This window comes from Misgurnus anguillicaudatus, chromosome 23 (genome assembly GCF_027580225.2).
Source record: "Misgurnus anguillicaudatus chromosome 23, ASM2758022v2, whole genome shotgun sequence".
Lineage (NCBI taxonomy): Eukaryota > Metazoa > Chordata > Actinopteri > Cypriniformes > Cobitidae > Misgurnus > Misgurnus anguillicaudatus.
The window spans coordinates 25,222,968-25,247,994 of NC_073359.2; positions in this window are offsets into that span (position 1 = coordinate 25,222,968).

A 25,027-nucleotide genomic window follows, 5' to 3' on the forward strand; every position below is an offset into this window, starting at 1 on the left:
CAAACAGCCGTTGTTTCAAACACTGTGTGAACATCAAAACATGACACTGCCACAACGCTCAAAAATGGCAAAATGCAACATCACTCCAACGCCCAGACAACAGAAACGTTCTTAGAACTTAAAAAAACCTAATTGCTTTTAACGTTGGCAGAATGTTTTTGGGAACATTGGGAACTTTCAGGGAACGTTCTTTGAACTTTTTATTTCTAGCTGGGGCAGTAGCTTTCATAAAAGTTGTTCAGAGAATCTAAACTCCACCTTAAACCTTAAACTTATTTCAAGCAGAGCTCAACACTAAGGATTTTTGGCAAAAATAGTTATTTATTTAAAAGTAAATATGGATTAATTTTAATTTTTAAGAAGTTACAGTAGGGTGATTTCTCTTTCTTTTTTCTGTTATTTAATTAACTTTAATGATGGAAGAGATTTCAACAGGTTAGGCTTATTATAAGACCGAATGCAATAAAATGTTTACTCGTTTAAGACATACAGTAGACTAACCAATTGTTTACTATAAAAAAATCACTTAGACAGCTATAACATATGAGCATTTGTTCGTTTAAGCCAAAAAAGACTCGACAATCTAAGTATATTCGTTTAAGCTCTGCCTGCACGTCCGTATCAGTGGGTGTGATGCGCGTCGCTTTTTAAAGTTCAAGGCTGCAGTCCAGTCCAACTAATAATCATACAATAGCCTTTAAAGATCAACATCATTTCAAGAATTAAAACACAGCGTTGGGTTTTGTTGTTAAAATAGTGCAAACAGAAAAAGAAAGCCACTTTATTCAGTCCACAAAAAGACAATTACTATACACACTTCCAACCTATTTAGTCAATTCAATTTTTAAATTAAAAAGTAATAAAAGTATAATTAGATGATGGGAATTGCTAAATCAAAAAGAATAACTAGCTTAAAGCTAACTAAATGTCGTGTCCGTCCCACAATGAAGCTATAGACGCCAGTGTAACCTGCACATGACTGAGAAGTTAATGCCAAAATCCTTTTTTAAAACTTCATTTGAGCTTTCATTTTATTCTTATATAAAATATGTCATTTTTATTTTCACTCTCAAAACCCTAAATAACAGACGTATATTGTAGTACCTGCAATTCCTGCCATCTTTTTAGGTCCTTGTAAGATGTTATACAGCAGATATATGAAGGTCCTTTAATTGTATTAAAATAAACAGAGATACAAATAAATTAATACAATTATACCCTGTGATAGTATTTGTCTTTTTAGTGAAAAATTACCTAATTTACTGGTTAAAATGTTTGTATCAAAATTTGTATTATATTAGATACAATTCAAATCTGTTTTAAGAAATTTTAAACAAAACAAACTATATCACAAGCAATGAAAGGCAAACAACATAAACATACCTGTCCAGACAGCTGCAAGTTCAAAAGTCTTGAACACTCAGGGATAAATATCTCCCAAAGAAGAGCTCCTTAAATAACAATAAAACAGTTATTTAGTTTATTTTGTTTTCCAGTTTAATTCTATGAACTTTAAACAAGTACACTAAACACTAAAACATACCACAAACACCAGAAATGTTTTTAGCTTACCTGAGAGGTTTTGAATGTCAATGATGAAACAAACACAGCTGAGAATAAAAATAAATGTGGCTCTAGTCTTGTCTTTACACAGTTTCTAAGTCATATCAACGGAAGTCATATTGTGACAGTATATCTATAGTGTTTCTTATTTATATATTTTATTAAAAAATGACTGAATGTTTTACTCACCTGTTGACTTCTCAGATCAAAGACAAATGATGATACTCACTGTGGTCCACTTTATACTCTTGTGTGTACTCAAGGAGGGGCAAAAGCAGTTTCCAACTATGGGCCTTAGTTCCTTTAAATCATATAAGTTCCTGCTTGCATTTCTGCAATGACAAGATGCAAATTTACATGAATTTACATGAAACATTTTTAATTTCAGAACATCAATGAAACATAATTTAATCTTAATTGTAATCATAATATAATTAATCAACAATACATTTATAGTTCTTGTATTGGCAAAAAGAAAAAACTCAAAGGCAAAGGTTAGGTGCCAAACAAAAATTCTTTTATTTTCTCGAGCCAACAAAGTGAAACAATCAAACCACACCAGAATTTATTCAAAGATCATCTAAAATCCAGCATCTGACCTCTGTCTTTAATATATTCAACTTTATAGACTTCTTTTTCAAGATGAAGGACACTCTTTATCTTTATCTACACTGCTGACTACCCAATAATGCTTACAAATGTGATAGTGAGCACGTCTCCTTTGCCGAGATAATCCATCCATTTCACAGGTGTGGCATATCAAGATGCTGATACATGAATTAGCCTAATAAACAGTTTTAACTGGTAAACAGGCTCATACTGATTTTCTAATTCCCGGAATTATCCTCTATAATTGTTATTTTTACTATTATTGATATCATTAAAAAAATATTATATTCAACAGGATTAGAATTGAATTTTATTTTAAACATGACAAAAAAAATCAATAATAGTCTGTAAACGTATGCAATATATGATATCATCATCACAGAACTGCAAACTGTATACACCCAACTCTGTCTATATAGATTTTCCTGTCTCACTTTATTTGCAAAAAAAAATCAAAATACTTAAAATGGTCTTTTCTATGATATTTTGCTTTTTTATTTGCATTCATGATATGCGTGTCAGCAATTAATGTTCTATGTGCCCTTAATTATACTTTGAGCCCTTGCCCCTCCAAAGGTCTCTGCACGGCCCTGCAACACATACATAAAACAATATAAAACATAAACTTGAGCAATATTTTATGAGCTCCAGAGCAATATAGAACATACAATTTTGCTCTGGACCCAACATGTGGACCCAACATGTAACCTAAACGTGGTTTCACTCAAGCCCTGCGTGCTGACACGTTGCCAAAACATGGTCTCATTCACCCTTACCCAACCTTGGGCTTCACATCTCTGCGTACAAAAGAGAAAATGTAAAACATAGAGAAATCTATGTTTTATGTACAAAAACATAGATTTCTCTAAATCACCTGACCTTGCAGGATTTTGTGAGCGCTTTTGCTCTGGGCCCTCAACACATTTATCTAAAATATGGTCACACTTACAGTTGGTCCTACACTTCTTGCATGCCACAACACACACACACACACACGCACACACGCACACACACACATTCTGGTTTCCATGTTTTGTGGGGACATTTCATAGACGTAATGCATTTTATACTGCACAAACTGTATATTCTATTCCCCTAACCTACCCCATTCCCTAACCCCAACCATCACAGAAACCCTTCTACTACTTCAAATTTTCAAGAAACATCATTTTGTTTGATTTATAAGCTTGTTTCCTCATGGGGACATCAAAATGTCCCCACAAGGTCACAAAAACACTGGTATTCCTATCTTTGTGGGGACAATTGGTCCCCACAAGTGATAATTACCAGGTACACACACACACACACACACACACAGTCAACTTAATAAATTGGTTCTATAGACATTAATTCAACTTCCAATTTTGGTATCAACACTGCTCAGGGCTTACATTCGGCAGACCACACAAGCACTATGCAGAATAAGCAAATACAATTCTGCTCACCTCTATAGTGGCGTGCCCTTGTGTGGCCCAGCCACGATTGCCCATCTGCAGCCCCATACTGCAAAAAAATTAATTTCTCTGGCCAAAAATATATTTTAAATATATGCTAAATACATTTTGTAGATAGTAATGTTCCGATGAATATATTTTTGAATTTGGAAATATATTTAGTTTTAACCTTCATATATTATTTAACAAACATTTCAAAATGCATTTCAAGGGCAAGCATTTCTAATTTCTAATTTTATATCCCATATGGCAAAAAAATTATTTACAAAAAAATATTTTATAAGTTAAAACTATATTTAATTTGAACCTTTTAAAACTTATGTTTACAGGTTAATTACAAAAACAAATTTTTTCTTTCAATGCAACATGAATATATTTCCTTGGATTTACATATTTGGAGGGATAAATATATTTTTGATGCTTTAAAATGTACTTATTTTTAAAATATATTTCAAAATATACCAAAAATGGCCAAAACAATTATGGGTTTTGTAGACATCAAAAATATATTTCAGCAAATATATTTTTTGGCCATGTTTTTATGTTTAGTGTAGACCCTGAATGTTTTATTTCTTTTGCAAGGACACTACACGCTGTGCCTGATTGATTGCCTATATTTTCAGAAATGCAAGCAGGAACTTATATAATTTAAAGCAACTAAGGCCCATATATGGAAACTGCTTCACTTGTGTTTGCCCCTCCTTGACTACACATAAGAGTATAAAGTGGACCACAGTGAGTATCATCATTTGTCTTTGATCTGAGAAGTCAACAGGTGAGTAAAACATTCAGTCATTTTTTAATAAAATATATAAATAAGAAACACTATAGATATACTGTCACAATATGACTTCAGTGTATTTTTAGATTAAGTCATATGACATTATTTGTAAATGTTACTGCAGAAAGATTGATCTAAACTGGGATTAATAGCCTATTAAAATACTATCCCCTGGTTTCACATACAATTCTTAAGGTAAATCCTAAGATAAAAATAGCTGATGTTACAATATGCCAGTGCCATTGATTTGTCTTAAGATAAGGCATGTTTATAAAAGATACTTAAAAACATTAATTTAAGTAAGGCTTTAGCTAAGCCTTGTCTGTGAAACCAGGCCTGAGTATTTAAGTTTTAATGAATTATTAAGTAAAGAAGTATAAGATGCTGATGATGTGGATTTGTTAAAGGACAAGTTTGGTATTTTACACTTAAAGCCCTGTTTTCAGATTGTTTATGATGAAATAGAATGGTTTTGACTGAAATTTGGACATATGATGGAGCATCTTTTGGAGCGATTTTTGTGTGAGCATATCAGTGAACACCCCGACCACTCTGTGAGTTTCACACCTTTGTAAATGAAAGTTTAATGCATTTTAGGAAGGATTGTTCCAGAGCACCTACACACCCATTATAGAGGTAGGAGGTGATACAACAAACACCCGAAAATTCTCAGGGCAGCCGCATATGTCCAAATTTCAGTCAAAACTGTTCTATTTCATCATAAACAATCTGAAAACAGGGCTTTAAGTGTAAAATACCAAACTTGTCCTTTAAGTCTCTATAGCAGACACTGTGTAAAGAACCACATTTATCTTTATTCTCAGCTGTGTTTGTTTCATCATTGATTTAAACAAAACCTCTCAGGTAAGTTAAAATAAAAACCTTTCTGGTGTTTAGTGTACTTGTTTAAAGTTAATAGAATTAAACTGGAAAGCAAAATAAAATAAAGAACTGTTTTATTGTTATTTAAGGAGCTCTTCTTAGTGAGATATTTATCCCTGAGTGTTCAAGACTTTTGAACTTGCAGCTGTCTGGACAGGTATGTTTCTGTTGCCTTCCATTGCTTGTGATATAGTTTGCTTTGTTTAAAACACATCCTTACTTAAAACATGTAAGAATTGTATGAATTGTGTGTAATACAATACAAATAGCATTTTGATACAATAATTTTAACCAGTAAATGAGGTAATATTTCACTAAAAGACAAATATTATAACGGGATATACGGTAATTGTATAAATCTGTTTGTATATCTGTGTATTTTAATAGAAATAAAGGACCTTCATATATCTGCTGTATAACATCTTACAAGGACCTAAAAAGATGGCAGGAATTGCAGGTACTACATTATAAGTCTGTTATTTAGGGTTTTGAGAGTGAACATAAAAATGACATATTTTAAGAATAAACTTAAACCTCACATTAAGTTTCACATAAAGATAAAATAGGATCTTTTGTCATTAACTTCTTAGTCCTGTGTGGTTACACTGGCGTCTGGCTTCGTTGTGGGATGGACATGAAGTTTGCTGCCAGGATTAATAACTAGTTATTCTTTATCATACTGGTTTGATCTAGCAATTTCTAACATCCAATGATATTTTATCATAAATATATTTTTATTTAAAAAATGTAATTGACTAAAATACTGTGTAACATACTGTCAAAAGATACTATAGTTTTCAGTTGCAGGTTTAATGCAAGAAAATAGTTATAGACGGTTTCATCGGACACACGTGCGTTGTTGCGGTTAAGCGCCTGGTCGGAACTTTACTTCCGGTTTCTGTTTGTTTAATGGTCTGACTAGTGGCTAAGATGAACTCTGCTACAAATACTTCGTCAAAAATAACAAATATTTTGGTTTCCTAAAGACATGGGAGACGGCGATCATGAATCACCGCTATGTGAAGGGAGGTTTGGCATCCGGTAACATTATATCATCATAGTACACATTTTCCAGCAACATTAGCTCAGTATAATTTTTTATATGCTTTAGCTATGAAATATGAACTAAGGTAATCAACTTGTTGTTTATTTAGCTTGTTATCAGAAATAAACTACTCTAAAAAGAACTTTGTTTTATTGATTCTTAGCGGAGTTTACCAGAAGTTCCACAAAAGCTGTTTGTTTATGTTGTTACTGCTGAAACCGTCTATAAAAACCTGAGTTAAAGGGACACTGCACTTTTTTTAAATATGCTAATTTTCCAGCTCCCCTAGAGTTAAACATTTGATTTTTTACCATTTTGGAATCCATTCAGCCGATCTCCAGGTCTGGCGATATCACTTTTAGCATAGCTTAGCACTGGGGTCTCCAATGTGGTGCCCGCACATTTGGAAACGCAGTGCCTAAAAATAGTCCCCTTGGTAACTTTCAATAGCAGGGGACTATTTTCGGGCACTGTGTAATATCATTGCGCCTCATGTTACGGCAGCAAAGTCCTTGATTATTACGCCAGAATGAGAGTATAGTTCCTACCCTGCAAGTAAGCTTACGATGGGCCTGTATGGGCATAGCTTAAAGGGGTCATATGATGAAAATGTTAGCATTGCCACTTTGTAGGTTTGAGCAAAAATGTGTCGTTTTGGGTGTGTTTTTTAAAATGCAAATGAGCGGATGAAGTGCAAACACTGATCACAATGATGGTGGTTTGTTGTAATTCAAACTCAATTGTGCTGTCAAGTCCTTCTTTTCTCTCTCTTTCAAAGTTCAGATTAAGGAGGCGGTATTATTCTAATAAGATATCCTTATGACATCATAATGAAAGCCAAATTTCAATGACCTGTTTTTGCTCACACCTACAAAGTGGCAATGCTAACATTTTCATCATATGACCCCTTTAAGGGCCCCGCACAGGTTTGCTCACTGGCGAAACGTTGGCCCCTTAGCGATGGCCCTGCATGGGCAGCCCTCACTAAGCCCCCAGAAAGCCCTCACATAGAGAAATCAAATGAACACTGCTGGATGTATTATATATTGTCCAATCTTACAGAGTGTTAAAAAGTAACAATGAAGCAGAATTAAACGCTCTGTTATCCTCTCTCTCACCATCTCTGTTTGAAATCTAAAATTGCATTTTACATCTTACTTGTAGAGTCATTTTCTTACTTTAGGTTTAGATTTTGTTTCATTTAAAGTCACCATTATTGTGATCAGTGTTTGATTTAGTTAAACTTGACTCTTGACTCTTGCCTTGTTCAGTCTTTTGATTGCTATAACTTTGTGTGTTTAAGACATGTTTGTTATGGCAGAGTGCAATCGTTTGGTGGTGGTCAGTTCAGTAAATAAAGTCTAAACATCATCACATGAAAACTTATGTATTTATTTATTGTTTGTACACTTATCAGTTTGTCTTTCTGAAGAATTTTAAAACACTGACACTCAAAATTAACTGCTGTATAACGAAGACACACAAATATCAAGAATCAGAGTATGAATCACAATGATGGTGACAATAAAATGAAAAGCTTCATGCTGCAATTCATGCTGGGTATCAACAAATTACAAATCTCATCCAGGACTCCCAGAATGCACTGCAGCATGAATAAATAATGACATTTTCGTTGTCACCATTGTTGAGATTCATACTCTGATTCTTGATGTCTGTGCATCTACATTGTGCAGTGGTTAATGTTTATGTGCAAACTATCAAAATCCTTCAGAATGATAAACTGCTATGAGAGTTCTGGACCTTACACTGTAGTATTTCATTATTAACAGAAAACGATGCTTCTGATAAGGGGGGGAAAACTATATTAATAAATCTGTTCATTAAATGATTATGTTTGACAATGTGTATGTATCAACCATCAATATTCAATTACTATTGCCTTTTCTTTCCTATAACATGTGTTATAACATGTAAACTTATAACATGTAAACACACTACATCCAGCAGTGTTCATTTAACTCTGGGGATTTTTGTGTACAGATGTGGCCTTTAAAAATGCGCGTCTCTGAGACCAGAATGCCGCGAGCACTTCCGAAATTCTGCAAGATCCCGCAGAAGGGGGGTTCGGTGGGGGACGCAGGAAATACAAAAACCTGTAGATGGCAGTCGTGTTTCATGTAGGCCATACTGACGACAATTTGTGTGCTTGACTTCATGCTGAGTGTATACTGTATGATATTGAAGTAACATGACACAGAATTTCTGTGTTTAGGCGATAGACTTTGATGTCATACAAATGCATGCTTATTTGGCAAACATTTCGTTGGCGAAGTTGTCTTTGCCTGTTACATAAACAGTCACATATGCTTCATAAAAATCCGACCCAAACGCGCATCATTTGTCTTATTTTTTTCCGTGTACTTACAGTACAAGAGACGTGATGTATGATGTATCAACAATTCTTATAACATATTTTAATATTGAAAATGAGTAGACTATTCCTTTAATGGTCAAGATCATCACCCAACCAATTCACCAATCAAAAGTCTATTTCCTGTCAAAAATGTAAATGAGATCCAGCACCTTCACAGCATTTTGTCATTAAGGAGTTTTAGAAACTTTGGCCAAAAAATATCTGCTGTATAACTGGGATGCACAAACATCAACAATCAGAGTATGAATCTCAATCATGGTGACAATTAAATGAAAAACTTCATGCTGCAATGCATGCTGGATATTAACAAATTACAAATCTCATTCGGGACTCCCAGCATGCACTGCAGCATGGATAAATAAGGATTTTTTAACAATTTTGGTTGTCGCCATGATTGGGATTCGTGGTCTGGTTCTTGGTGTTTGTGCGTCCCAATTGTACAGCGGATATTTTTTGTCCAAAGTTTCTAAAACTCCTTAATGACAAACTGCTGTGAAAGAGCTGGATCTAATATACATTTTTGACAGAAAATAAACTTTTGATTAGTAAATTAATTAGGTGATGGTCTTTACCATTATGTACCAACAACCACAGAATTACACTATTAACTTTTCATAACAAATGTGGTGCATTAACACAAAGTTAACACAACCAGGAAAAAACTTACAAGCAAAAAATCAAGTGTCAAGACACCAACTAAAACAAACACGAATCACAATAAGGGTGACTTTAAATGAAACAAAACATTAACATCTAAAACTAATAAGTGAATTGAGTTTTCTACAGCAATATATTAACTGCATTCAGAAATAATGTTTTATAAAATAATAAAATGCAATGTTTCTCTATCATTTACATAACAATTAAACAAGTCAATATAATAAACAGTTGTTGTTTTAAACATTGTGTGAACATTAAAACATGACATTGTCATAACGTTTAAAAATGGTAAAATGTAAGATTACTCTAACGTTCAGACAACAGAAACGTTCCTAGAACTTTAAAAAAACTGGCCGCTTTTAACGTTGGCAGAATGTTTTTGGGAACATTGGGAACCTATAGGGAACGTTCTTAGAACTTTTTATTTCTAGCTGGGACTTCCTTGGCAGGACTAAGTCCTTACAAGTCACTTCTTTGAGAGGTTAGGCGAGGCTCCTCTTGAGCATTCGGAGAACACGTTAAATGGAGCAGGCTAGCAAGTGCACGTCATTACGTCATTGCGTGATTGAAAGGTGTGCTTTCGGTGCTGCGCACATAGGATTGTGAGTTATTTCAGCGCGTGAAGTGCGGGAAGGACACACATATGCATCCTTTTCTGTATATGGGATATTTCTCGTACCAAGGACTCAGTCCTTGGCTGAAATTTCGAGGATCCTCGACATTGGAACAGTCCTTCGACGGACGTCGATGACATAGCATCCTCGAAATTCTGGCTTCCGAGGATCCTTCCTTGACATTGAGAAACGGCAACTGATTGGCAAAGTGTCCAACCAAAAAACTCTTTATTCACTCCTCCCCTCACTGCAGCTGCCTGCTCTCGTTTAAATTTCAGGCGAAGCGAGCCGCATCTCAAACAAGCCTAACATGAATTAAGCCTGTCATATGTGTGGTTCATCATTTCCATATGTGGGTTCCAAATATGAACCATTCGCATCACGTGTGTGATGTCAAAATACCCAGCTAGAAATAAAAAGTTCTAAGAACGTTCCCTGAAAGTTCCCGAATGTTCCCAAAAACATTCTGCCAACGTTAAAAGCGGCTAGTTTTTTTTAAGTTCTAGGAACGTTTCTGTTGTCTGAACGTTAGAGTAATGTTACATTTACCATTTTAAAACGTTATGACAATGTCATGTTTTAATGTTCAAACAATGTTTAAAACAACAACTGTTTATTATATTGACTTGTTTGATTGTTATGTAAATGATAGAGAAACATTGCATTTTATTATTTTATAAAACATTATTTCTGAATGTTCAGTAAATATATTGCTGTAGAAAACTCAATTCACTTACTAGGTTTAGATGTTGATGTTTCATTTTAAGTCACCCTTATTGTGATTAGTGTTTGTTTTAGTTGGTCTCTTGACACTTGACTTTTTGCTTGCTAGTTTTTTCCTGGTTGTGTTAACTTTGTGTTAATGCACCACATTTGTTATGAAATGTTAATAGTGTAATTCTGTGGTGCTTGGTACATAATGGTAAAGATCATCACCTAATTCATTTACTAATCAAAAGTGTATTTTCTGCCAATATTGTGTGTTAGATCCAGCTCTTTCGCGGCGGTTTGTCATTAAGGAGTTTTAGAAACTTTGGACAAAAAATATCCGCTGTATAGTTGGGATGCCCAAACATCAAGAATCAGACTATGAATCTCAACCATGGTGACAATTAAAATGGTTAAAAAAATCCTTATTTATCCATGCCGCAGTGCATGCTGGGAGTCCTGAATGAGGTTTGTAATTTGTTAATACCCAGCATGCATTGCAGCATGAAGTTTTTCATTTAATTGTCACCATGATTGAGATTCATACTCTGATTCTTGATGTTTGTGCATCCCAGTTATACAGCAGATATTTTTTGGCCAAAGTTTCTAAAACTCCTTAATGACAAAATGCTGTGAAAGTGCTGGATCTCATTTACATTTTTGACAGAAAATAAAGTTTTGATTAGTAAATGAATTAGGTGATGATCTTTACCATTATGTACCAACAACCACAGAAATACACTATTAACTTTTCATAACAAATGTGGTGCATTAACACAAAGTTAACACAACCAGGAAAAAACTAGCAAGCTAAAAGTCAAGTGTCAAGAGACCAACTAAAACAAACACTAATCACAATAAGGGTGACTTAAAATGAAACAAACATCAACATCTAAACCTAGTAAGTGAATTGAGTTTTCTACAGCAATATATTTACTGCATACAGAAATAATGTTTTATAAATATAATAAAATGCAATGTTTCTCTATCATTTACATAACAATTAAACAAGTCAATATAATAAACAGCTGTTGTTTTAAACATTGGTTGAACATTAAAACATGACATTGTCATAACGTTTAAAATGGTAAAATGTAACATTACTCTAACGTTCAGACAACAGAAACGTTCCTAGAACTTAAAAAAAACTAGCCGCTTTTAACGTTGGCAGAATGTTTTTGGGAACATTCGGGAACTTTCAGGGAACGTTCTTAGAACTTTTTATTTCTAGCTGGGTAAGTGCCTGCTGCAGACGCGTCTAAAAGTGTTTATGATAAGAGTGACGCTCGCGTTTGCCAGATACTCGCTTAATCTCATGCGTAATCAGAGTTTACTATTAGGAGAGTGTCTTGCGAGTATTTTGAGAAAGTGTAATTTTAGCAATTTACACTTTGAATGAAATTGTTTATGTTCATTTTTTCCAAGCTATAGCCTTTAGTACTTAACATGGCTTTGTAAACTGTACTTTATGTTATCTCATTGACAAAATGTAAAATGATCTTTCATTACTAAGTTGCTTTGGTTAAAAGCTTCTACAAAATAAATAAATTTATATCAGATATTATTATCTGTTCTTCCTCACTGAGCTTTTTTAACATTCATACCTGACAGGTGTAACTTTAATTAATGTTCTGAGAAAAAAACATGTCACTGTGACAATGATTGTCTTAAAAAGCAAGAGACGCTTGTATTCATAATCCTGTGTTCAGTTTTCAAATCTTTTTTAAGTGAATACTTTTTGGATGAAGTTCTAATATTTTCTCTTAGTAGAAACACAGAAGAAAGAATTAAGAATTGTGCTTTTGGGGAGGACTGGAGATGGAAAAAGCCAAACAGGAAACACAATACTTGGTGAAAATGTTTTTATTTCCACTTTTAAATCCTCTTCAGTAACCACTAAATGTAAATCAGAAACTAGAGACATGAATGACTGCAGAATCACTCTTATTGACACACCTGGAGTTTTCGACACCAAAATGAGTGATGAAATAGTGAGAGAAGAAATCCTGAGATGCATCAACATGTGTTATCCAGGACCTCACGCATTCATGATTGGTTTCAGAGTTGGCAGATTCACTAAACATGAAAAAGAAGTTTTAAAACAACTGATTGATATATTTGGAGAAGAAGCTTTAAGCTATTCAGTGATTGTCTTTACTCGAGGTGATGAACTTGATTCCAATGAAACAATTCATGATTTTGTTCAAGAAAATATTGAACTGAAGAGTTTTGTTGATAAGTGTGGAGGTGGCTGTTATGTCATTGATAGTAAATACTGGAATCAGAGTCAGGACAGATACAGAAACAACACAGTTCAAATTGATAATATAATCAAGAGTATAGAGAATATAGTGATGAGAAAAAAAGGAGGCTGTTACACAAATGAAATACTGAAGATGGTGCAGGCAAGAAAAAAGGAAGAAGAGAGGAAACTAAAAAGAGAGCAAACACAAGATCAGTCTGTTATAAAAAAAAAGGAATCTATTATACAAGCAGTACTTAAACATTTTTTGACACTGCTTGCATCAGAAAATGCTAAAGATCTGATGAAATGGCTTTTCAGTCAAGTGCCTTGGCCATTTAGTTCGAGTGCATAAGTAAAGAAGTGAAACACAAATCATTCATTTCTATTTTATGCGCTAACTGGCTCTATAGGTTAGGTATTTTGCAGTAAAAATGACACAATTGAAAAGCTTTATGTAGTATTTGGAATTTTGTGATGGGTTTTAAATACATTTGTAAATGCAATAATAATTAAGGTAATGAAATCTAAGCTTGGTTGTCTTTAAATATGTGTAAAAATGAAATGATCACTTGAAATAAAAGATTAATGCACAAACTTATGTTTTTATTGTAGATTTTGGGAATTCCATTCAATTGTCAACCTTATTATCAAAAGCAAAGTTTTAAATCAAAGTTTTTAACCATACTGGTATCTCATATGTCAACAATAATTTGTGGTTTAAATACCCATGCAATATCTCTGTTAGGGGAATAGTCTACTCATTTTCAATATTGAGATGTGTTGTTGCCTTGACTAGGAATTGTTGGTGCATCCCTCTGTCGTCTGTGTGCGTGCACGTAAGCGCTGGAGCGCGCTGCGACGCTTCGATAGCATTTAGCTTATAAAGTTAGAAGTGACCAAACACATCAACGTTTTTCCTATTTAAGACAAGTAGTTATACGAGCAAGTTTGGTGGTAAAAAAAACTAAAACGTGGCGCTTTTCTGAGCGGATTTAAAAGAGTAACTATATTTTATGGCGTAATAGCACTTTTGGGAGTACTTCGACTCGGCGCAGTAACACCCTCCCTCTCCCATTATGAGAGGGAGAGGGAGGGCGGACTTTTCAGGCGAGTCGCAGTGCTCCCAAAAGTGCTATTACGCCATAAAATATAGTTCCTCTTTTAAATCCGCTTAGAAAGCGCTACGTTTTATTTTGTACCACCAAACCTGCTCGTATAACTACTCGTCTTAAATAGGAAAAACGTTGATGTGTTTGGTCACTTCTAACTTTATCTCTAAATGGTACCATTGAATGAATGGAGCTAAGCTAAATGCTATCGAAGCGTCGCAGCGCGCTCCAGGGCTTACGTGCACGCACACAGATGATAGAGGGATGTATCAACAATTCTTAGTTAAGGTAATAACATAGTTTAATATTGAAAATGAGTAGACTATTCCTTTAAAGTTTTTAAAGCATTTGTATTTTTTTTTTTTCAATACAAATGCAAATTTCAAAATTGCCACGTCCATAACACTGTATTTCTTCCTCATAAATACACATTTAAAAATTAAAATAAATACTATTTGTTCTTTGAAGAGCTGTCCCTTCTCCATTTGTTGGCCATTATTGCTTCTGGGTTGTGCCTTAATTTGACAAAATTTCTACAAATTATGTTATATCCAAAAAACTTGTGTCCTTTTTTGTCACATCCAAAACACATGCATGTTTCCTAAAATAGAAAACTCTAGTATAGACTGATATACTGAAATACAATTATTTGCCCTTAAGAAAATGAAGCATGCTTTAACTACATTGAGCATAGCTTTTTATTTGTTGTAACCACCCATTTGTGGTCTCTCACCATTGTATTTACTTGTAGTAAAACTATGGTAATACAAATGGCAATTAGTCTGCTTAAAATACTACACAGTAAAACCATGATTAATCATCCTTATGACGATAGCTGTAAAAATGGCTCACAATCTTACTATGCTAAATATATAAGGGGACTTAGACTGTAAAACTATGATGTTTTCTATATCAGTGATATGCACAGGAGTAGAGTTTTATATGTTTTTTCCAAAATGTAAAAGAAGTGAAAAGTGTTTATAAAAGTTGGGTGAATATGAAAATCTATTGTACAGTATATACAGTAGAACTGAATGTTGATTTAGAATTAGGGGTGCACCGATATATCGGCAGATGATGCTTGTATGCTTCTCAATGAATTACAGAGAAATGCTGTTACATCCAAAAGCCAGAGGGCGCTATTGTGCAGAAACTCAATATGCGCTGTAGACGAATAACCACACACATGCAGCTATGGCTGCGTCCGAAACCACCTACTTCATACTATATAGTGCGCGAAAAGCAGTAGGCGAGGCGAATAGTATGTCGAATACATAGTATTCAAAAAACAGTATGCGAAAAGTAAACGGATGACCTACTACTTCCGGTAAGATTTTGCAGTGTGCATACAATGGACACTTCACTATCCCATGATGCCCCGGGAGAGGAGTTATCCAACGAAGAAGAAAAGGCATGGGGCTGTTTTCGCGCTGGAATGACATGACGTGATGACGACGTATGTCACGTAATGTAGCAACATGGCGGATGTAGTACGTCCGAATCTCATTCATACTACCAAGATTCATACTACCTACTGTTTTAACGGCAAGTAAGTAGGTACTTCATCTTATTCAGTACCTACTGTACAGTATGTGGTTTCTGCGTCCGAAAACTCAAGGCAGTGACTTTTTCCCTCACTGCCTCATGAGGAAATGACTTCGGAGGCATGAAGACAGCTCAGAGAAAGACTTTTGGACACACTTCAAAGGCAACGTGTTTGAAATATAAACAGAGAAAAAAAAGTGAAAATCTACCATTATTTACACTAAATTTGTGCTCCGGTCGCTTCCTTGGCTGCCATTTTATTTTTTTCGAACTCAACTCGACCAGGCTCGACCAATCACATTCTTATTGTACGCCTACGCATGAGGAGACAGGAAGTAAGCCTAACATTGAATTCGGACATGCCTTGATGCCTTCCTGCCTTGGAAAGCTGCCTCAGAAGGCAGCAATTTAGAGTTTTTGGACGCAGCCCAAATTGCTGCCATCTGAGGCAGTATTCCAATGGCAGTAAGGCATCAAGGCATGTCCGAATACAATGCTAGGTTTACTTCCTGACTCCTGAGATCTTGTTCCACAATTTTATGTGTTTGGGCGCATGGGGAATGTGATTGGTCAAGCCTGGTCTTGGCGCCCATGAAAGCGGCTGGAGCACAAATTTAGTGTAAATAAATGTATATTTTCACTTTTTACACCTTTTAATTGCATTTCTAGCAAGAAATGAGTATTGTAGTTTTTAAAAATGTGATTAGTTAACACAAAGGCGCTCTCTGTTTATATTTTAAACACGCCGCCTTTAAAGTCTGTGTAAAGCATTTTCTCTGAGCTGCCTTCATGCCTCCGAAGTCATTTCCTTAAGAGGCAGCGAGGAAACAAGTCAGCTGCCTAAGTTTTTGAACGCAGCCTATGACACGCAGCTCCAGGAAATGGCTTATAGGAAAGGATATATTTATCTTTAAACCTTTTCAGGTATTTTCATGATAATAAATATGTATAATAATTGTGTTTGAAAAGTGTTGCTTTTTCAAATGCATGTTACAAACGATTCAAACTAACGTCTCGGTTACGTATGTAACCCTCGTTCCCTGAAGGAAGGGAATGGAGACGTCACGTCGTGACCGACGAATTGGGAACTCGCTTAGAGAGACCAATCTACTTCGTACTCTACTAAAATGCCAATGAACTTGGCATTGAGATATTTGCATAATGCTGGCGCCGCCCCGCCAGGTGCGCATATAAGCCGCAGGTGCAAATGTGGAAATTAGCTTCGTTTCGCTGAGAAAGCCGGAAAGTGTGACCGGCTGATAAACAGCAGGGAGCAGCCCTGTGGCGACGGGACGTGACGTCTCCGTTCCCTTCCTTCAGGGAACGAGGGTTACATACGTAACCGAGACGTTCCCTTTCAGTCGGTCACTACGACGTCACGTCGTGACCGACGAATTGGGAATCCCTACCAAAACGCCACTGAGGCCTGACCTCTTCCAGTGTCTGCGTAAAGCCCTCCGGTTCCACTTAAAGGATAATTCCGGTATTTAACACTTTGAGTCTCATTTCTGGTTTGTTTTGGATGAACTACAGTGATGGACACAGAAATTTTGACAATGGGTCGTGTATTGACTTTTCGACTCATTTAGAAGCGTCTCTTGACTGCTTCAGAATGGAAGTCAATGGCCACGCACAAACATGTCACCAAAACAACACTCAACGTTCATTTTCAAAACTGTGCCACTCACCGAGTGGTTCGTGGTGTTCGTTGATGATTAAAAACAAGTTGTGTAGCGAAATACAGTTTCTGTCGTGTTTTATTTGGCATTTTGTAAAATTACATTGACTTCTCTGGAAGACTCGTTGCTCGCTGATATATCACTCCGCCGCCGGGAAACAGAAAAGGGACTGTTTACATGTGGTTGTTGTTTTTCGCTCGGTTTCTCTCAGAATAAATTTTTCCCATATTTGTAGGGCTGGACCAGAATAGTCGAATATTCGTTCCGTGGGTTGACATTCGATTTTCAGTTTTGAGATTCGAATATATATATATATTTTTTACAGCGTTAATGCAGAGCTTTTGCCAAGCAGGAAGTGCGCTTCACGCTCCCGCTCTATAGGTGGCGCAGAGAGACCAACATCCATAGCCAACAGCCACCAAACTGCACCAGTGGAAGAGATCGCCTTGAACGTAAAACACGCTTCCTGCTTTGGCATTCACGCTAATAATGTTGTAAATAACGTTCAGTTTCTTGCAAAAACTGATTGATTTGCTTCACAAGACGTCAATATGTCACACAGAGTTATGGGGGATTACTGTTGTATTGGATATATATGCTTTAGCTCTTAAAGTGTGCGGATCTGTTGACTTGCATGACGGAGCACTGGGGTTTCTGCAAAATATCTTCTTTATTGTTCTGCCGATGAAAAAAAACATATTGGATGTGTGGAATTTGATGTTGATGGTGTAAGTGTTATAAATAAATTTGATTTTGAAAGTATGCTACCGTTTTATTACAGTTTGTTGGACTACGTTCATTCATGCTTCAGACTCAAATATAGAGCGGAAGTATATACGCGGTTGTGAGGTATCTGAAAAAATAGTTCCACTATAGCAAATAACACGGATTGCGCCAATATATTTGTTTTTAATCATCAACGAACACCACGAACCACTCGGTGAGTAGTACAGTTTTGAAAATGAATGTTAAGTGTTGTTTTAATGACATTTTGTGCATGGCCATTGACTTCCATTCTGAAGCAGTCAAGAGACGCTTCTAAATGAGTCGAAAAGTCAAGACACGACCCATTGTCAAAATTTCTGTGTCCATCACTGTAGTTCATCCAAAACAAACCAGAAATGAGACTCAAAGTGTTAAATACCGGAATTATCCTTTAAGGATAAGGAGAATTAGGTTTTAAGGCAGAAGGCCGGGCACTAGATGTTCCTTTAACCCCACAGTAGTGCCAGCGACTGGGAAGCGCCCTATCTGAGCGGTATAGGGACGCTGCGGAAGCCACCGCCCCGTTAAGGGCTATTGGTGGGCGAAAGTCAACCGTAGTTGAGGTATAAATGACAGCCGTGGCTGTGTAAGCAAAGCAGTGCTCTGCTGAGGGAAACGTGGGCTAGTAGGATTAACCCCACGGAAAAATACTCACAAAGGAACCCGGTGGGACGCAATGTGGATGCCCGAGCCAAACACAGGTTCGCGAGGATGCAGCTAGTGAGAGGCTGGCAGCGGATGCTCCGCAACATCAGACTGCCAAGCAGCGGAGGAAGGCAAAACAAATTATTACGCGTTTTTGCCTCGATGGCCTTCCATACTGAGCTCAGTTTGGAGCAGCAGTCGGAGGCTGCAAGCCGACCTGCGAGCCTGTTCTCTGTGCTTCCCCTAACGAGGAAAGAACACGAGAGGAGACAGGCTCGACATGAACACTGTAAAATCTAATGAACGTATTAGGTGTCGCCCAACCAGCAGCTCTGCAGATGTCTGTTAGCGAGGAACCACGAGCGAGTGCCCAAAATGAGGCAACACTTCTAGTAGAGTGAGCTCTCAAATTAAATGGACAAGAAATGCCCTGCAGATCATAAGCAAGGGCGATAGTATCAACTATCCAATGAGACATCCTCTGCTTAGTGACAGCTTTCCCTCTCTGCTGACCACCGTAACAAACAAAGAGCCGATCTGAAGTCCTGAGGCTTTGCGTGCGATCCACGTAGATGCGTAACGCTCGTACGGGACATAACAAAGCCATGGTTGGGTCTGCCTCCTCCGGGGCAGCGCTTGCAAGCTCACGCCTTATCTCTGAAGGGAGTGGTGGGAACTTTGGGCACGTAGCCTGGTCTGGGTCTCAGTGAGACAGCAGGACCAAACTGAAGGCACGAATCGTCAACAGAGAATGCATGTAAATTCCTTACTCTCTTCACGGAGGCCAATGCTAGCAGGGTCAGAGTTTTCATTGACAAAAAACTTCAGACTCGCAGACTGCAAAGGCTCGAACGCGGAACCTGTAGTAGGGCTTCAGCACCATGGACAGGTCTCGGAGGAATAGAGGGAGGGCGCGAGGGGTTTAGCCTGCGAGCGCCTCTTAAAATCTAATAACCAAATCATGCTGGCCAACTGATCTGCCGTTAATAAGTGAGTGATGAGCAGAAATAGCGGCGATATCAACTTTAATGGTGGAGGGTGACAGCCTACCATCTAACCTATGTTGAAGATATATAAAAGCACAATGTTAAGCATTCTCTGGGGTCCTCACGTTGCGAAGAGCACCAGATGACGAAAAGGGTTTCTTTTAAGCGCGTAAGCCCGTCTTGTGGACGGTGCTCGTGCCGCGTCGATGGTGTTAGATACCGCTTGCGATAAATCACCTAAACCTTGCGCGCGCTCAACGACCATACATGGAAATCCCACAGGTCGGGGCGGGGTGCCATAATGTGCCCCTTCCTTGAGAAAGAAAGTCCTTACTTAGGGGAATTCGCCAGGGAGGGGCTGTCGCGAGGAGCATTAACTCTGAAAACCAATTCCTGGTCGTCCAGTACGGGGCGACTAATAAAAGGCTCTCCTCGTCCTGCCTGACTTTGCACAATGTCTGTGCGATTAAGCTCACTGGAGTGAATGCGTATTTGCGCGTCCCCCGCGGCCAGCTGTGTGCCAACGCATCCACGCCGAGGCTGCCCTCGGTTAGTGAATAAAACAGGCGACAGTGGGTATCGTCCGGTGACGCAAATAGATCTGCGCACGACTGAACTTCTTCCAAATTAGCTGAACCGTCTGGGGGTGAGTCGCCATTCGCCGGTGCGCGCAGCTCGGGAAAGCGTGTCTGCCGCTGTATTGAGCGTACCCGGGATGTAAATGGCACGAAGGGACCCAGATGCTTCTGACTCCAAAGGAGGAGATGACGAGCGAGATGCGACAGGTGACGAGAGCGCAAAAAACGCCTTAACGGTAAATAACGCAACAGTCGCAATGTTGTCGGTGTCGGCTTAAGGGCTGGTTATACTCGCGCTTTGGTCCGCAACGCAAGCCTCCGCGGATCGCGCGCGCGTCTCACCAAACGGACGAGGCGTTTATAGTTAACGCGCTCGCTGTTGCACTATTTTTTTAACCACCAGGCGGCGACGCGAGCAATAAAGTCAAAAACAAACACAAAGAAGAGGATAGAAGAAGTCATCCGCTGGAACAACCCTAGTGCTTTTAACATTAGAGTTTGATATATATAAATATGAGAACATGAATAAAACAACAATCTTTTAAATATGTCATTATTAAACATTATCATTTCATTAACGTTTTTACCAAACAAACAGTACAGACATCTTAAGGTTTGTATTTTATTCCTCATCCAGTGGTTCATTCAATACAAATATAAGCCAAACATTCTGAATCATGTCAAATAATTCGTGTTTTAAACTGCAAAGTTTCCATACTTTACTTCCTGAGTGTCAGATAAATATATACATTGTTTTGCTTGGATTGATCAAAGAGATACGTCACAGGCTTGCCTGCTCGGACAGAATCGAGTTCGGTCATTTTCGGATGCGGAGCCGCGCGGAAAGTTACAAAAAATGCCGTGCACAGCGCCACGCGAAATGGGGTCTCGCGCACCCAACGCGCGCGACCGCCCACTCCGCGTTGACGTCATTTTTGCCGCGCGCACCAATGCGCTCTTGCGGACGCGGCGAGCATAAACAAGGCTTAATACATCCTTCCCTCGCATCTCCATAGCGGAACGTACAAGTCCCAGATATACAGCGCACCGCTCGCGGCAGTTGGGGGGCTATGCACACCCCTGAGACTGCAAGCCCGTCATACGTGGCTGCTCATCCCGTGCTGGGGGCATCGTATCTGCTACAGAATGCCAGGAGACCCGACTCAGGGGCATATCTTGCTATCAGAAATGCTGGGTCTGACACGGGGTAAAATTGAAATGACACGCAGGTGTAATGGTTACACAGTGTATGCCGTTGCGACACGCTCTCCTCGAGACTCGATCGTAAAACCAACGCTGAAGCGGTCTCATATGAAGCAGCTCGAGCAGTGTCACAGCCGCAGCATGCTGTCATATGTCCAGGAGCTTCTGAAATTGTTTCAGAGAGACCGCGTACTTCCCTCGAATTAAACCAAGGCAAGTCAGAACTGCTGGTTGCGTGCTCTTGTAAAACACGCCAATAAATCGATCGAGTCTATTTCCATACTGAGAAAAGGATCCTCTGCACGGGGCAAAGTTGCTCTTTTCCCAGTTGACCTGATGACTTAAACGAGCGAGATGCTAAAGCATTAAATCTCTGTGTTCGCGCACGTCTGCCAAGAACGAGCCATTATAGTTGACGTAAATATAATCAGAATGTGAACAACGCTCTCTCTCTCGGAGATTTTAATGCCGTGACTAGCACTTTCATGGAGACACGGGGAGAGAGAGAGACAGCTCGAATGGTGTACTTAGTATTATTATGCCCACCCCACGAACGCAGAGCGAAAAACGGTCTAAGACGAGGGGAGATGGACACATGAAGTACACGTCTACAGGTCTAAGGCTGCAAACCGATCTGAATATTGAAATACGAGCCTCGGCGTATCATCCTAAAGGATCACATTTGTAGAGCCGGTGCGTAAATAAATCGGTCGTAACCCACCGCGTATTTTGGGTAATATGAGATAAAGGCTGGGAAAACCTTATCATCATTCTCTGTAAGAGGGACCGGCTCGAAATGTCCTTCGCCAGCAGGACATCGACTTTTGCACGCAGTACATGTGCATCGGACGCTTTCACTATAGTGAAACGAATGCCCGAGAATTTGGGGGAGTGCCGGTAATTGTATTTCGTAACCGAGGCGGACAGTGCGTAAAACTCAACGAGACGGGCTGGGAACTGAAGCGAAGCATCCAGAGACCGTACGAGGAGAATTAACGACACTACCAAAGTACCCGCGGTGGGGCAGCGAAGCGAGACAGGTGAAACTGCTGGTGCGTCTGCTGTGACAGCATAAACATCTACAGTATGTGTGTGTGTGACACTGACCTGAGCCCACTGAGGGTGACGGTCGTCTGGTCTCCTGCGCAGAGAGCGCAGACTCCGGAAAAACACCCGCTGGCGATAGAGGAGAGGTAGGGTGAGCTGGTGTGCCTGCTCACGGCTCTCTCGATCCTCTGGAGACCTGGAGAGGGAAGAGTAATGCACTCTTATGTGTGGTTAAGTGGGTACCGGCTGGACAGCCGGTGGAACAGACGCAAACCAAGAATTTTCCACCCGACCCTCTACCGGGGGAAGGAGCGAATCACCGTCTCCTGAAGAGTGATCCTCTGCCAATCCGGGTCGCCCGTTACTGGCCACTTAAACTCCCGATTTTCACGGAAAGCGGCTAAGCGGGCGGGGCGAGCTGCTGACGACCGGTTGCCATGCGCTGCCGAGATGGGGTCCGAGGAGGGGAACAGAGGTGGCCGCCGCAGGACGCCGACGGCGAGAGGCAGACTGAGGAGCCGGCGTGGTGGACCAAGGGCAGCTCTCTTTCGCCGGGGCATGACCTAGGAGATCGCCTCAGTCTGCGCAGCGGAGCTGTACGACTCCACGGGCTCGCCGAAGAGGCCGGTCTGTGAGACAGGAGCATTCAAGAAGTTGTTCTCATCTGCGTCCGTCATGTAAGCCAGACATAGCCAAAGGTGGCGATCTTGAACACTGGGGTGGACATCGCACGACTGAAGGTCGCGGCTTCCCTCGTAAATCTCTAAAGCCTTCGCTTGGTGAACCTGCAGTAACGTTATTGCGTGCAGGGCTGAAGCCGCGTCTCCGCATGCCTGATGGGCAGCGCCCGTAACCGGACGACTGTCTATACAAACAAGGGAGAGAAGGGTTGGGTGGTCCCTCCAGGAACGCAGCTGCATCGCAACCCCGCGCTCCACTGAAGGGATCCCCCCTTAGCGGCTCCATTGGTGAGGGAGGTGAGGGGTGAAAGCTGAACGGCCGAGACGGCCGCAAATCACGTCAGCTCTTCGTGCCGTCGAGAAAGGCAGGGACAGGAGGTGAGGACCGTAGAGGCCCGGGCAGCTCCGAAGTATCAATCATGTGGGCGGGACGGTTCGGGCGGAGAGGGTTTAACCCCTCCAACTCTACCGTTACCGCCGCTCGAGCGGGCACGGCCGCCATCTCCGGGACGACTCCGCCTCGGAGGGAAAAATGGGCACCCCTCTGATGCTGCAGAAGTGACGGGACTTGAAGGAGGTCCAATGGATTCTTCAGAAATCGCAGAACACGACTCTGCAGTCTCCACCGGAGCCTCAACCGGCTGAGGATGAGAAGGCCGGTAGGTGAAGGACGCATCCTCCGTCCTACTCAGCGTAGTGATGCGAAGAGCGTCCTGCGCGCGCTTGACAGCTGCACCATGGCGGCGTTCAGCACTGCAAAGGCGCGGACGTCGTTCCCGTTGAAACGACAGTCGTCTCCGCAATCCAAGAGGGTTATGCTCTCACAGAGAGAACAAGAGCTCTCCACGAACGCAGCCTCGGAGTGCTCGATGCGCAAGCACGAAGACAGCGCTCGTGACCGTCACTGGAATCCCTGTACTTCTCGCACCCAAGATCGCACGGAGGAAAAGGTATCCTGAAAAGGACGCTGATCTCCGAATATACGAGAGAGTGGCTGTCTTTAAAAAGACATAGAGCTCTCACGTATCACTCTTTAGGGAAATCACTCTTTAGGTGCTCAGCTGATGATGCGCACAGGGAGAGACAACGCACACACTAAACTCAAAACAAAAAATATGCAGAGCAGTGGAATACTGCGAGTGTCCGCTGTGTTAGTACTGCTTGTCAATCAACTTCAGCAACCGTTCCCAGAAGAGCAGAGAGTAGCTTCTCAGTAGCAGATAATGCCGGCTTTCGAAGCGAAAAAGCTAATTTCCACATTTGCACCTGCGGCTTATATGCGCACCTGGTGGGGCGGCGCCAGCATTATGCAATTATCTCAATGCCAAGTTCATTGGCGTTTTAGTAGAGTGCGAAGCAGATTGGTCTCTCTAAGCGAGTTCCCAATTCGTCGGTCACGACGTGACGTCGTAGTGACCGACTGAAAGGGAACAGTGATTTCAGATTGATAAGGACTTACTGATCAAAAGCCGTAGTACATGAAATAGCTGTGATAATTTTGGCTATGCGATTCAGAATAGTTATCGGCCACGTATTATATTGGCATTTATCGGTGCACCCCTATTTGTAATAAACAAAGCTACATTTGTTGTTCAACCTTTACCTACAAAACCTGACGTGGCCCTCGAGTAAGACAAGTTTGCTCTGATTTATAGTAAACAGAGGTTCAGCTAATTATGACAGGGCAGGAATCAGCAACAGAATATATTACAATGTAATTACAAAATAAAAGTTTACAGGCCATATATTTTGGAGGTTAAACAAAAAATTGTATTCAGTATTTTTATTCACCATAACAGCATTTCTAATAAATTATTTTAATCATGTTGGATTT